Source organism: Chelonoidis abingdonii, chromosome 4, assembly GCF_003597395.2.
Source record: "Chelonoidis abingdonii isolate Lonesome George chromosome 4, CheloAbing_2.0, whole genome shotgun sequence".
In the NCBI taxonomy this organism is placed as follows: Eukaryota; Metazoa; Chordata; order Testudines; family Testudinidae; genus Chelonoidis; species Chelonoidis abingdonii.
The window spans coordinates 87,551,762-87,567,666 of record NC_133772.1 but is presented as its reverse complement, the minus strand read 5'-3'; the positions used below and the strand labels follow the sequence as shown (position 1 = coordinate 87,567,666).

The following is a 15,905-nucleotide window of genomic DNA, read 5'->3' as shown; positions in this document are numbered from 1 at the left end:
CCCCTTTTGGTGGACAAGTGTCCCTTTTCAGAGTGAAAATTTAGAGACAGATTGCAAATTATTTTGGGTGAAATAGGCTGTTATTTGAGTTCATACATCTGAAACCCATAATATTTTAATAGTTTGACCTTGCCTAATGAATTTGAAACCCATCTAGAGCTTGACATCCCCCCCGCCTTCCGCCGCCGAATGACACAATTAAAACGAGTTGGGGATTTAATGCAGAAGCATATTAATATACTTAAAACCTCCATGGGCATCCATAGCTCTATGAGGATAGAGGAATTTCTTGAGCGAATTATCTCCAGCAAACGGATAGTTAATTCTGTCCAGGTACTTTCTTCTCTCTCCTCCTCCCGCCCTGTCCCTCCCTGCTGTGCAACCAAACTCAGCATAGGGGCAAGTACATACACCTCTACTGCAGAGAAGGGAGGGAGAAAGGCGGGCGTATCGCAACAGCTGTCATCCCTACCATCCTATCCTAACTCTCAGCCTCTACAGTTTGAGCCAATCAGAAAGGCGAAGGCGTTCCAAACGGTAGAGTGAATAAAATACTGAGGGTGGGGTGGGGTCGAGACCTTGACAGACATATGTTTTTCCCAATCACAGTCAGGATTTGCGGTGCTGCAGGCCAATGGGATGTAAGGATGGGTGCGGGGGGGCAATGGGGCGGGACTGGTTGTTAGGGGCGGGAGGGGGCGGCCGCGCTGCTTGGTGGCGACCGGCGGCCGAGGCGGCGCGGAAGGGAGGCGGCTCTGGGCGGCAGGTGAGAGCGGCAGGGCCTGAGGAACTGGGAGGGGCCGGTGGGCTCGGGGTGGGGAACGGACCCCAGAGCCAGAGGTGAGAAGGGAGGATGAGACGGGGGCGCTGAGGGAGGCCCCGAGCCCCGGAAGGGGCAGGGGTGCCCCGGGGACCGGGAGCTCAGGGCCGGACTCCGAGGCGGGTTGGCCAGAGTCGCTGGGGGAGGTGAGGGCCTGAGCTCCCAAGGGAGAGCGGCGGAGTTGGCTTGAAAAACCGGGGGCGGGGGGCGCATAGGGTTGCGCTCCAGCGCAGGGGGCGAAGCGCCTGATCCTCGGGGTGGGGTGGGGATGAGCCTGAGGAAAGGGGGGGGATCGAAGAGGGAGGGAACGAGAGTCTTGGGGGAGAAGAGGGGCGTTGAGCCCCCTGGAGATAGGGAGGAAGGGGGGGGGGGGGGGGGGGAGAGGGCAGCCGCGGTCGCCGGTCCCCAGGCACCAAACCCATCAGCTTATTTGGAAGAGTTACCCAGTGTTTCAACTTCCTGATTCACTCTCCTAGGGTTGCCTGGCACTGGGTTTTCTTTTAGGTCCTGAGTTCTGCCCATCTCTAGGCTTTGTGGTGGCGGCGGAGGGGGGGCTTTCCAGCAAGATTACCCAGGGGGGCGCCTCTTAGGGTTTGTGCTTATTATGCCCTGCACTCACAGTGTGTGGTGTTTGTGTGAAATGTTTTTGGATTCTGAGTTTTAGGACTTGGGACTATGGAGGTCTAGGGTAGGGGGGAGAGAAAAGGCAAGTAACTTGGTTGTGCTTGAATCTAGATGAATACGTTGTGTTGGGTTTGGTTTGGGTTTTTTTACTCTCTCTCCCTTTTCCTCTTGCTGCGGTTGTGGTTGTAAGAAGCGAGGTTGGAATATGCTTTGATAAATCTGAGATGAAAATCTTTTAAACACTTCTGGTGAGAGGGATACAGAAGTATTGGTGTGTGAGATAATGTAAAACTGACTAGATTTCAAAATGTGCGTCCCCCTGTAAGGGAGAGCATTGCTGTCGACTTCACCATTAATTCTTTTCTGCCACCTGTTTGTGTGCAAGTAATAAATAGGCTGTAAGATAGTGCAGAATCAAGTACAGGGTATTTTTATTTTTCATACAAAATGCAACAGAAATTGAGGTACAAAGTGCACAATATCTGTGATTTCTGTAAGTACTCTATATTGAAATGAACACCATTTCCTGATGTAACTTCTTTGATTATTAACCAGTTAGCTACTGGAAACTTTGTCAAGGCTTACATGCAGCTTCTGTTTCAAGGAATTAATAAATTTTATCATGGTATTAATGAAAGTGAACAGTCTTGAAGAATGAAAGGATATGTCTCCCTAGCTACAGTTAGCATGTCTTGCAGCAGCTGTCATCTAAAACTCTGCTAATCCTCAAGATTTATGTAACCTGCTCATTAATGTTTTATGAAAACTGTAAGGGAGCTTCTGGTTATATTTCTTCTGTTTAATGTGTGCATTGTCATGTTTTCCAAGGTTAATTTCAGTGTCTCTAATTCAGGAATCTGGTATAGCAAATCTGTCATTTGTTAACTATCTGATTATAACAAATGGTTGCTTAAATGTTTTGTGGTCTTCCTGCTTTTACCCGTTACCAGCACAGAGACAGTTATAATGGGAAACAAGTTCATACAGTCCAGCTACAATACTATTCTGGGTATTGCTTGTAGCGTAAAATGTAAACTTAAATGGGTTAACTGACTTACCAGAGAAAAGCAGCATTTTGTTACTTTTCCCACTCAATATAGGTTATCCATCCCTTCATTTATTGGCCATTCTTTGTGGAAACTCTCAAAAAAGCATTTGAATGATATCAAATCATGTGAACAAAATTTAAACATAAGTTGAATTAGGAGTGTGAGATCAATCATCCTTAAACAGTTTTATTTCCTCCTATAATGAACTTCAGTAATCTATAACCGAATAAAATAGTGGCTTTAGGCATCAGTGGAACCTCTGATTTGCAGAACAATGCTGTAACAAAACTCAAAGATCACATAACAAAGAATGCTTTTTCAAGCATTTAAGTAAGAAATGCAGTTAGCATCAAGCACTTCATAGACTCATAAAATATCAGGGTTGGAAGGGACCTCAGGAGATCAGCTAGTCCAACCCCCTGTTCAAAGCAGGACAAATCCCCCTTCTTTTTGTTTTGTTTTGTTTTTTTTAATCCCAGTTCCCTAAATGGCCCCCTCAAAGATTGAACTCACAATTTAAACCTGTTCATATTGGCAGTTCCTGCACAAAATACACTTTTCACATTGAGTTTTATTTCCTGAACTCTTAGGCCTGGTCTATGCCTAAAACTTAAGTCGACCTAGCTATATTGCTCAGGTTTGTGTGGTGCAGTTAGGTTGACTTAACCCTCAGTGTTAGCATTTGTCTATACTGCGGCTGGGAGCATGCCTCCTAGCCTGGATAGAAAGACATTTGCTAGCTCTGTTTGCTATTTTTAGCACTCTAGCTCTAGCGTGGATGTGGTGGCAGAGACAAGCCATGAACTTGCTCTGCTTGAGCTAGTGCTCTAAAAATAGCTTTGTGGATGTTGCCTGCAGGATCTAGCTAGCCACCTGATTACAGACCCAGGGGGTTGTGTGCTCTTGTACTCTGTTCACTAGCCTGTGTTGCAATGTCCATGCTTTTTTTAGCATGTTAGCTTGACCTTTATACTATTTTTCTTTCCCATCTTTTTTTCAAGTTAAACGTGGAAAATGGTGCATCTAAGCTAGAAAGTGTGTAGTCCTGTTTTCTAGTCATGGGGTAAACAGCATTCAGGTATCTTTTTGCCACTATGTCTCAGTTTTCATGGTACTATGGTAGCAGTTGCCAATTCCAGGCATTCAAAAATCACATCTGGTCCCTAAAAAAATCTTAAGATTGAAATGGCGAATGTTGATAGGCCTTCTGGTTTCTGAGCCTTTGGGATTCACTCAAGTTGTGTTTTCAGGCTCTTCTCTACAATTATGAGGACTAGAATTTTTTTTTTAACCAAAGCTGAAATTCTTGTGTAATCACTTGCATTGTGGAGTTAGGTCCTTAAATACACTCAGTGTTCTGAGTCTTGTGATTAAAACTGCAAGAATTTGCAACACTGATGGTGAGATCTCTTGAATCTTGCATACAGTTGTTCTCATTCCATTTCCAGCACTGATGCAGTACTGGAAAACCAGTACTTTCCTAATGTAGACAAGGCCTTAATGTGGTCTTCTGCCTTTTTGAAATAATAGGTTTGCAGAATGTCTGCAGTTCATTTTCAGTCTTCTGTGAAAATCCAGTCAGTTGTAAAAGGACTCAAGTAAAGTATTTTGAACTATCCCTTTAAATCTGGTAAGTTGTCTTTGGGCACAACCTTTGATCCAGGCAGATAACAGCCATGTCCATGCTAGGGGACAAAAAAGTATTTGTGTTAACTTGTGTAGGTAAATTCTAGGGTTTTCCTTGACATTCTAACATTAAAACTATAACTGCTTTGTCTGCTAGGATCTTAATGTTTGGTGAAGACAAGACCAGTATGTCTGATCAAACTAGTTCCACAGTGCATTTGGGACCACTTTAGGACTGAAACTTGTTGCAGTAGAGCCAGCCGATGTTAATTAGAAAACATTTTTCTTCCAGTTTTAACTTCTGACTTTTGCTTTGATTTTCTGCATGAGACATAGCCCTATTTACTTTAATTGATTCAGAGTTTGTTCTGATAAGTTACTAACAATTGTGAGGTTTCTAGGGGCCATCTGGCATTTCATGGAACCTGGAGAAGCTTGTAACTTTACAGGACTTGCACACCATATTCTCTGAAGTACTCCCTGTTTAGCAGACCTTTAAGTCCATGAAAACATGAGTCAGCTGTCAACAATCTGGGAAAAGCTTTTCATCTTTATATTTTATTTTCATATGCTGGTCAGCCTTTATCCTTAATATGTAACGGACTGACGGGTTCTGATGTCTTGGAGTTACCTTGTCTGCATGAAGCTGATTCTGGGCAGTGACTTATGTCCACTCCCTCAGGCCCATTGTTTTGGAGCATTGTGATTAAAAAATGTCTGAGGAAGCAGTTTCTGTAGTGGAAGACAAATGCTCTGTACACCAACAACTTATTGAGGTTGCAAATGCCACAGTCTAAATTCTCTTGCTGAAGGTATGAAGCCAAGCAGTTGTCTTCCCTGGGGCTCTAGAGGGGAAACAAACCTTAGTTATTCTAGAGCAGTGGTTCTTAATCAGGGGTATGCATACTCCTGGGATTAGGCAGAGGTCTTCCAGGAGGTACATGAACTCATCTAGATATTTGCCTAGTTTTACAACAGGCTAGATAAAAAGCACTAGCAAAATCAGTACAAATTAAAATTCCATATGGACAGTGACTTGTTTATGCTGCTCTATATACAATACACTGAAATGGAAGTACAATATTTATATTCCAATAGATTTATTTTATAATTATATGGTTAAAATGAGTAAGTAAGCAATTTTTCAGTAATAATGTGCTGTGGCACTTTTGTATTTTTATGTCTGATTTTGTAAGCAAGTGGTTTTTAAGTGAGGTAGAACTTGGGGTATGCAAGACAAATCAGCCTCCTGAAAGGGGTACAGTAGTCTGGAGAGTTTGAGAGTCACTGTTCTAGAGTATTAAATCTAGGGCATTGCTGGAAAACTGTTTTGGATCTGACTTCAAGGTCAAATTCACCAGTCTTCAGATTACCAGGTGAAATCTAAGTAATTTCAAATCTTAGCCTAAAAGTTTATCTGCAAACAGATATAAAACAGCTCAGAATTGTTCCTGGGTAGCATACCTTTTCTTGAAGAATTAAAGTGAGGATTTTTGGTGTGTTGGGTCCTAAACACAGCCCTTCTCTGTTCACTAATCTGTGTTGGTCTGTATGCCAAGAGAATCTATTAAACTGAGCTGTTTTTGTATAATATCCAATTATCTTGGGCTTCTGTGCCAGCTGCAGATCTGGAAACCACAAACAACATCATCAGGCAGAAATTCTATATTGATAGACTGGGCCAGAAGCAATTTCTAGCACATCAGCTAATTATGACCTCAATGCAACCACTTTTCTTAGTCAAAACAAACTAAGAGTAGATTGAGGGTAGGTGGAGAGAAATGATGCTTTTTTTTTTTTTTTTTTTTTTAAAAAGTTAAACAGTCTTGAAGGTGTTAAATTGTTAATCAAGTTAGCCTTGGTTCCATGCTAGGTAGATAACTCTTAAAAATTCCATTTCCCCATATCCACACAGACCCTAAGAGGTTTTGACTTCCAAAGGCTACATGCCAAGTCAAGAGCAGAGAGAGGTTTGGAACCCTGCTTTTCTCATTCCCTGTGCCTAATCACTGCTACTGCCTGTTTACACTTGAAAATAAAGCAGTGGTTTTCAACCTTTTTTTTTGTCTTTTTGTTTGTGGACCCCTAAAATTTTTGAATGGAAGTGAAGACCCCTTTGGAAATTTTGGACATAGTCTAGCTACAGAGGCACAGCTGCAGTACTTCAGGTTATGCATTACCTATGCCAATGGAAGGGGTTCTCCTCCTGGCGCAGGTAATCCATCTCCCTGAGAGGCGGTAGCTAGGTCAGTGGAAGAATTCTTCCATTGACCTAGCACCGTTTACATTAACAGGTTACGTCAGCTTAATTACGTCACTTGGGTGTGGATTTTTTGTGCTTCTGAGCGATATAGCAGGATCAACCTAACTCTTTAGTGTAGGCCAGGCCTGAGTCTTTCCAGTAACAGCTGACAACTTGTAGCTCTGGCTAACCTAGATACCAAGTGAATTTCTTTTTGAGGAGTTTTCCTGAGATCAGAGGGAAGATAGCTTGTCTGCAAAGGCATTCTTCCATCCATTTCAAAAGTAAAATTTTGTGTAGAAGCTTAAGAAATTCCTCTCTTCCCACTACAAAGGAATGATACAAAATTGCCTCTTGTTGCAGAACTGGTGAGTTGGTTCTGTTTTTGTTAAAAGCTGCAATAGAAACATGAGTTTGAGGGTACTTTTATGTTTTACTTCTGTTCCTATTTAATTCATGATAGTATTACTTTTTCCTCAAGATCTTAAACTTTTTTTTAAGTCCCTCGTAGTTGTTTAGCTGTATAGTTTTAACTGTTTTGGACTTTTCTGATATTTGAACTTACTATCATTAGAATATGTAGGTGAAGCATGTGGCTTGCCAAGTAAGAAACAACTTCCTCAGATCAGGTTGCTATTGACTTTTTGCTACACTCCTTCTCCCCTTCACTTTTGTTCCTCAGAAAGAGCTTGAACTAAGTTCTGTGGAAAAATCACTAAATTAACTGACTGACCTTTTTTTCTCATGCAAACATGGTTTGTACATATTTGACTTGTACTGACTTCTGTGGTTTTGTGGCTGTAGGGTTCAGTATTTCTCAAGTAAGGTACTTTTTTGCAGGGGAGGAGGTTGTGTTTGTGGTTAGCTCACTTTTCTTAACTTTGATTTAAAATCCTTTTGAATCACTTTGATGGGCAATATCCTTGGTGTGTTATCATTATTTGAGGGTAGATGTGTAGATTTCCTGTTGCAGAGTTGCCATGTTTTATGGCTAACTTGCAAGTCAGCTTTAGAAAACTTTCTGTTCTCTTATCTATTTTTCAATTGTGAGAAGATGTGACAAATGACTTTACTAAATATCAGTAAGTATGCTGTAGAGGTAAGTACTTTAGAGATAATTTATTTTGTTTGTGTAGTATGGGGGTATGACTAGTATTTTAGGTTAGAATTCTGTTCACATTTCTTGTTTCAAAATATGTGTACAGAAACTTGCATCTGTGTTTTATGTAGGTAATTATCTGACACATCCAGGGATGAATTTAGAGACCAAAAATGAACACATACTTGAATTCCATATGGTTCTGTAGTTAGTTGTCTAATAACTTATGAGCTGTGTTTGAGTTTAAGCCTCAGTATATGATCAGAATGTACATATTTGGATCATAAATACCACTATTTGAAGGAAGTCAGTGACTGCAATATTGCCTTTTGCTGTTATTCTAGCAAATGTTTAAGGACTGGATTTTTGTTTAAATTATTTGTTAGAATTATTTTTTCCTACTGTATAGGTAGTTGCTTTAGTTTGTTTACATGCTGTCATTGTACCTTTTCATAAACTAGCATCTTCAGATACAATTATTTGTCCTGTGAACTCCAACTGTAATTAGATCACTGTTACTTCATCCACTTAAACTGTTTTTTATATTTATAACAATTTATTTATTTAGAAGCTTTTAACGGGTTGAAGATCATTGCAAAGTAAATGTCAAACAAAGCCTTTTTTTTTTTTTTTTTAAGAGAAACATTGTGCAGTAATATACCATAATCCAATCTTTCTGCTTAACATGGTGGTGTTATATTACAGCATGCTATCCAGAGCACATTTCTGTTAATTTTATTAAGTTGAGTGAAACTACTGACTGCTCATATTTACTAAATCAGGTGTGTCTATCAATATTTAAAAAATGGACAGGCATGCTGATTTTTTAGGTAAATGTACTTTGAGTACTGAATAAATAATAATTCTTTTCTTGGGTGTACCCACTTCCACAAAGAAGCCCCAGGTAGATTACCAAAGGATGCTTTGTTGTGTTATCCCACAGTCTGTAATCTCTGGTACAGATCACATCAGTACTCTGGTTATGTCCACTATATATGCATAAAATCGTTTTTTACCAGAGTTTCTTCAGCATTTATTCCCATTCTTCTTGGAGTAATTTGTCTATTCAAACCACTTCCTACATTGTCATTCATATGGAAATCTTTTTGTTAGGAAAGTTGTCTGTAAAGATGGATATAAATTAGGTATTTGTTGTGTTGTAGTCATCCAGAAGTCATCACTTTTATTAAAGTTAACTTTAATACATAAAATAACTTTCCCAGAGAAGTTGAGAAACATAGTGCCTAACTTGAATGTAGTGGTACCATGAGAGAGTGGGCCAGTTAAAGTTAGTTTTGCTATCTAAATAAGTTAGAAAAGTTTCTTCGAACAGGTGGCCAACCGTATGTATTCCAAGGCTCTCCCAGGCCTTAGCATTCTGATTTTTATTTCTGTATGCTTATGAATTTATCTTAGTGGAACTATGATCATAATAATAAAAGTTGCATTCAGGTAAACATCCTGAATAATCATCTCTAACAGGCCGAATTTTCTTCAGCACTTTCGTACTTGATCAGATCAAGTACTCTCCCGGTCTGTATACACTTCGGTGTTTGCTAAAACTGAAATTGGAACCTACAATGTGTAATTGGTAAATATAGGCAATATTATAAAGGAAAACTGGAATAACTGAGTACAGCATAGCAGCTCTAGATTAAATATATTGCTAGAATTGAGTATGTATGAGGCCAGACTCTGATCTAACTTTGGGCCTTTAGGCCCCATGGCAATGTGTAAATCAGTGGTTCTCAAGCTTTTGTACTGGTAACCCTTTTCACAGACAAGCCTCTGAGTGAGACACCCCCCCAATAAATTAAAAACACTTTTTTTTCGATATTTAACAGCATAATAAATGCTGGAGGCAAAACGGGGTTTGGGGTGGAAGCTGACAGCTTGCAACTCCCCATGTAATAAACTCGCAACTCCCTGAGGGGTCCTGATCCCCAATTTGAGAACTGCTGTTGTAAATAGTCTATATTGAATGGGTTAATGGGATGTTTAGACTATTCCTCGTTAAACTGAGGTACTAGTGTAAACCCACCTAAAATATAAGACACATCTTGCACATATACATGTTGAGATCATAGGCAAGTAGTGCATCATGAGAATTCTTCAGTTTTTCTTTTTGTATTTGAGCAGTCTCAGCACTTCACCATGGATCCAGTTGTAGTAAAGAAAACTCCAGAGGTTGTCTGTGGGTTATGGTGTCCAGGTAATGAAATGTCACTAGAATTTCTTTCAGTACGAAGACTCAAAATTGCCCAAGGCTGTCCAAGGAAAAATATCAATGCAAAGTGAAAGGTTGTAAGATTAATTTGGTAGAAATTTTATTTTAGGTGAAATGGTGGATTTTTTTTTTTAAAAAGATATTTAAACTGTAAACTCTTTCAGGTAGGGAACATGTCTATCTGCTGTATGAATGCATAACACAACAGAAATAATTTTTAACTTAAAAATGCAAAGTCTGATTCTCAAAAATACTTGCTGTTTGAAAACTATTTTTCGATAAAGTTATTCACATGGGTGTGATTGAACTTCATGACAGTGTCCTCACATGACTGCACACTGTCAGAAGCAGAAAATTAAATTAAAATACGTTAATTATATTAAAATACTGCTTGTATTCCACTACTCTGTGGATAACTGAATCTTGCTTCTGTGGATATGACACTTATATGCAAGAGAAAATGTTTTCAAAGTAATCAAGATCCAGACAGACTAGACACTAATGACGTGTCTACACTAGTGTAGTTCGCTCATGCTGAAAAATTTAGTATCGTTTATATCTGCCTTTAGTTTGTTTAAAATGCCGTGTTTTTTAAAAGTAGGAGACAGTGCAGTAAATATGATTTCAAAGAAAGCAGTATTTTTGTGTTTGGTTCAGATAAATCAAACTGAGTCTGTTCCATGTAAATGATAAATGAAAGTGCTGATCTATCCGAACTGTTTTGGTGCTGTAGAGCTCAGTCCTACCCACTTTCTTCCTAAACCTTCAGTGTGTCTGTGTGATGCCATCACTATAGTATCTGAATACCTCTCAAATACTAACCAGTGTAGCCACCCAAAATCCATGTAAACTAAGTGTTCTCAGTTTTACAGATGGTTAAGATGTGTGCACAGAGGTTAAGAGACATGGTCAAGGTTACACAGTCTTCAACAGAACCAGGGACTGAACCTTGATCTCTTGAGGGTTTGCCTTAACTATGAGACCATTTTTTGTCTCCTGGTTGGTCTTGCTAGATTGAATTACAAAAGTATAATTTCTGTCTCTCTCTGAAAGAGATGAGAACGTTACTTTACATATGAAGGAAGGAAGATGGGGGGGAGGGATAGCTCTGTGGTTTGAGCGTTGGCCTGCTAAATCCAGGGTTGTGAGTTCAGTCTTTGTCGGGGCCACTTAGGGATCTGGGCAAAATCAGCACTTGGTCCTGCTAGAGAAGGCAGGGGGCTGGACTTGATGACCTTTCAGGGTCTCTTCCAGTATCTCCATATATTATAAACCAAGAGGTGGGGGAAAGAGAGGGAGTTTCTAAATTGCAGAGAGCTATTTGGGTCTGTTTGTGTCTCCTACTCACAGGAATTTGAGCCATCAGGTGAGACAATCTCAGAAACTTGTGCCTGTGCTTTGCACTTCCTGCAGTTTACGAACCTGTCTGGGCCACTCAAGTCCACGGAAGAGGTAGGAAACTCTTGGTCTGTGACTTATTAGATGTAGCCCTACTTCCAGCTTTGCTTAGCCTCATTAAATGTGTTGAGTATTTCATGGGTTCTAGACCTACCCCATTTGACCTGGTTATTGTTATTGTCTTAGCTCTGTGGAAAGGAATAGAGAACCCTGGTTACTACTAGGAATGTAAAAGTTAAAAAAGTTAACCATTTAAACAATTACAAAATATTTTGTTTAAACGGTTAACCGATTAAAGGCCAGCTGGGGCTTAACGATTAAAGCAGGTTAGCCAGTAAGACTAATGCTTACCGTTTAAAATTTTATGTCCCTAGTTACTACATGGCTTTAGTCTGAGTCAAAATGGTCAAAGGCAGCCTTTGATTTAGGAGAATGGCAAAACTCTGAGTATCTTTTTAGGACCTTTCCCAGAAAAACAGCACTGTACAAAACGGTCACTACACTTACAGGGGTCTTCCAGTAACCTATCTAAAGGCCAGGCCTGTAACTTTTTAACAGTCTCGAATTTTCTAGTTTTTTTCCACTTCTGAAGAATATGCACCTGAAGCATCTTTTCTTCTGTCATGGAAGCTGATGGAATCACCCGTTAAAGGGGTCTCTGGAACATGACTTGTGTATAGTGAATACAGACACCAGTCTGTTGTGGGGACAGGTTCAAGTTGTCTAATTCTACAAGGAAAATAATATTCTTTTGGAGAAAAGGATGTACATACGTCAATCAGATTTGGGGATGAGAGGGGAGATGCTTTAGTCTTAAGAGTCCTTGGTAGAGTAGACAGTACTTTAGTTTCCCTGTCTGAACAAAAGTGGGCTACCCAGCCTATTCTACAGAGCTGGCTCAATTTTCTCTTTCTCTGTCAGAGACAATTATGAAGACTAATGATCATGCAGGTGTAACAGTGCCCCTATGATCTTCTACTGCTTGAACTGAAGGGACCAGGCCTATTGGTTCAAAGGTGGTAAAGACTGGCAAAGGTGGCAAAACTCTAATATGGTCTAGCCACTAGAGCAGCAGAATTTTTCTCAAACGTGGCCCCAGCAGAATTTTTGTGTGGCCACCACAGTCTCCAAAGTGCCCCCTAAATTGCTGAGACATGAAGTATTAAAATTGCCTTGTCAATGCCATAAATCATAATGCGCACTCATTCTCTTCTAAGTATTATGGTACAGTGCAGGCAGAACTGAACTACATAGACTTTCTTTCAAGTCACAGAGCGTATTCATTGGCTAATTACTGTTTACATCTCATACTACTGTAGCTCCGTGGGCTACTACTGTTGCTTCGTAGGCAACTACAGGCCAACATCATTGTTGGCAAGATCATTGCATGGTGTTAGGGTAGGTTGAGATTTGTTCGTGGTAGAAGGTGAGAGAGTTAAAAACATGAATGGATATCAGAAAGTTTTTTTTCAAAATATCAGTACCAGAAAATGACCCTGAATGTGATACAGAGACTGTCCCAGAGGGAGCCACCTGCTGCTAAGAAAGCAGAATATGGGAAGAAGAAAAACAAACATTTTAGGACCAGTGGAAAATGCAGTTTCGTGGTTTTGAAGCCATCTGATTCAGTTTTCGAATAAGTTTGTAAGAGAGAAATTCATCAAATTAAAATTTACACAATGCAATATCCTTATAGCATTCATACAGGAGAAGTTGAACAAAATTACTATGGTGCGTTTCAGAGGCACAAGCTGTTAAATGATGCAAAAACAGAGTTGGAAAGACAATGATGGCTTGGATTTTTAAGTAAAGTGGATTATATACAAATGGCTACTTTTAAAGTTGCACCACTTTTGAGGAAAGCAAGGAAACCATTCAGCAATGAAAAATTTGTGAAGAAAATTGTCCTGACCATACAACCAAAAAATATGCTTGTAGAGAGATACCACTGAGCAATAACACATTACAGAGGGAGCACAAGAGATCTGGTGAATCTTCTGCAAAATGAAATAGCTGAAAAAGTCTGAAAGCCTTTCTACAGCCTGTGCTTGGATGAGAGCCTTGATGTCACGAGGAATCCCAAGTAATTGTATGCGCTCTTTTTTGACTGTGATTGCCATTGTTTTTTCTGAAAGTGTTTTATATCAGTTGAATCTCAGTGACAGGCCAACTGGCAAATGGATTTTTCAGGCGAGAGTGGAGGAGTGCCCCCATTCACTTTGACAATCTGTACAGCTTGACAGCTGCTGGGGCAGTGGTTTTGCAAGGTACATGAGTAGGGGTGCTAACCTGCTTCCAAGAAAGCTCAAACTTTTTTTGTTATACTGTTTTGCCCACCAGGAAGTACTTGCCAGCGAGGCGTCAATGAAAAGTATGAATGAGGTTGAATCCGTAGTGAAAAAGTGTATCAGTGCTGTGAAAGCCAGCAGTGTCAGTAAAGGGAGATACAAAACTGGCTGCGAGATACAACGTGCTGCTGAATTATTATCCAATCTGCTGCCTTAATTTTAATGACAGTGTACAGAGGCTGGCTGAGCGCCAGGAAGAGCTTGTTGAGTTTTTGAACATAGTTTCACTGCAACTGTCCCAAAAGCTGCAAGATCCAGAAGTACATGGTTGTGTGCTCCTTTTGAAAGAGTTTCTACCAAAGCTTGCTTCCTTGAATCTAGTGCTTCAGAAACCTCAGCAAATTATATTTGACAATATTGAAATATTTAATACATTCAGAATGACAATTGCTGACATTGTCCTGCATCTATGAGAGGAACAGGACTTTTCATTTTTTTTTTTTTTTTCAAGCTTGGTCAGTTTCTCAGCTGTCAGGATGAGAATGTGCAGTGAAAGGTCATCTTAGCTCTAACCAAATACCTGACTATCCTCTCAGAGAATCTTGAAAATAGTTTCAGTGAGGGGAAACTCTTTCTTTCCTTCAATACCCCTTTGTGACCAACCCATTCAGCGATTCTGGTTCAGGTTTTTTGGCTGCAAACAAGCTGCCTTGCAAGACAGATTAGTTTCCTTTGACTCTTTGGATTTAAGCAATCTCAGGTACCTCATGCTGCCAAATGCACAACGTTGCAAGAATGAAAACATACTTCAGAGCCCCTCTACTGTAACACTAGGCTGACTGGAGTAATGTGTACCTGTTTGAGGACACCCACAAGCTAACACTGCTTTGCTTTGCTTTTCTTGTGGCTGTTTTCTGCTACTCTAGAACTCATGCATTAGAGGACAAAGAACTAGCATGTTTTAGCATGGGATGCACAGAGAAATCAAGTCACTGATACTACACAAATCTCAACTTCACTTTTGGAAATGATAAAAAATGTGGGTATTTAAGTGTCCCTTGGTGAGAATCTTTTTTTTTTCTTCTATTTGTAATATCAAGGATGCCTAATGGGACATGCATGGGTTTGAAAACTAATAATACATGTTTTGGAGCATATTTTCCTCCCCCCCCCCCCTTGTCCCTATGAGTGTGACACTTGCTAGATTTCCTTTGTTAGCAGGACATCTTTATATGAATAATTCTCTTCCCAAAGCCCCCTTATGGGCACCCAGGGAATAAAGATAATCTTCCACCATGCCCCTTGAAATCCCATAGATGCTCCTTGTACCCAAGAGTAATTTTCTCTTTCCATTCCCCCAAGTACCTTCTGCCAGTTCTTAATTCCTTGTAGACAAAGCTGGGAGTGAAGACTTGCTGTTGCTTCTTTACTCTTACTGAGTCTGGCTGCTGTCCAGATCTGGAGATGGGTACTACCAGACTTTATTGCTAACACTGCTTTGCCAGCTGAGTGGAGGGGTCAGGACAAGTCTAGAGGCTCTGTTGTACCCTGCCTTCCCTCCCCTCCCCCCAATTGGTTGGACACATGTCTGATCATGCTCCTTTCTCTGGCTTCTGTGGGGATATAAGACTTGATGTACTCCTAAAAATTAGATCGACCTAGCCAGGGTGCATTTGATTTATATCACATTGATTTAAATCACTAATCAGGAAGACTCAATTAAATCATGGATTTCTACATAACCAACAAGAACGCACTTTTATAACCGTAATATATATTCTTCACAACTCATAGATAGATGTAGGTTTCATTTTTAGAAGGTACACACTATACATTTTTAAACAGTGATTTATTTTGAAAACTTTTCAGATTAGGTTTACAGCTATATCAGAAAATGAATGAATGATTATTTCTTTTACCAAAGGTAATGAAGAAGATAGTTCACCTCCCAATGACTTAATAAGTATCTCCAGTTCAACAGGTTAATCATTAATATTTGAAGGATTTTCTTGCTATGCTGTTTTAGGAGGAGAACATCACCAGACAGAGATTTAAATTGTTTTATTTAACTAAAACAACATTACGTATTCTGGATTTTTCCTTCAACAGCAAACATATAACATAACAAAACAACCATATTAATTTTGGAATTTAAACATTCAAGTTTTTTAAAATCAGGTTTGTTTTTGTTAAAATTGTTTTTTAACTAAAATAGTTAAATGAAATATAAAAAAAACAAAAAAAATTAAATCGACTGTCAGCCAGGTCAACACGAAAAAATATTGGCGTCTGCAGCTAATTCAGTCATTTTCATCTTCATTTTCCTGTTTGTTCATAATCTGAAAAAGAGAAATAAGTTTTCCTGCTCTTTTGGGTCCCACCAATTTCTCAACTTGGAATGAATTAGTCCAAAGGAAGAAAATATTCTTTCTACGCTGGCAGAAGAAGCTACTGCTGTTAAAAGTGAGATTGTCACTTCAACAGTGTCTGAATCCAAGTGCTTAAGTGACTTCCACCAGTTCACTAATGTGA

General features: G+C 39.7%; 1 protein-coding gene across 8 annotated transcripts in view; it reads left to right on the top strand.

Annotated features, from left to right (window-relative positions):
- The first annotated feature begins 685 nt into the window (after positions 1–685).
- Positions 686–15,905, top strand: part of NUMB (NUMB endocytic adaptor protein) — a 135,022-nt gene continuing 119,802 nt past the window's right edge. For 2 of the 8 annotated variants that reach the window (XM_075065430.1, XM_075065427.1), the window contains exon 1: positions 690–766. The gene's annotated coding sequence lies outside the window, so the exon portion shown is untranslated. Of the gene's footprint in view, positions 767–888; positions 944–11,037; positions 11,140–15,905 lie in introns of those variants that run through there. The other 6 variants (XM_075065431.1, XM_075065426.1, XM_032781359.2 and 3 more) reach the window with 5 other exon arrangements.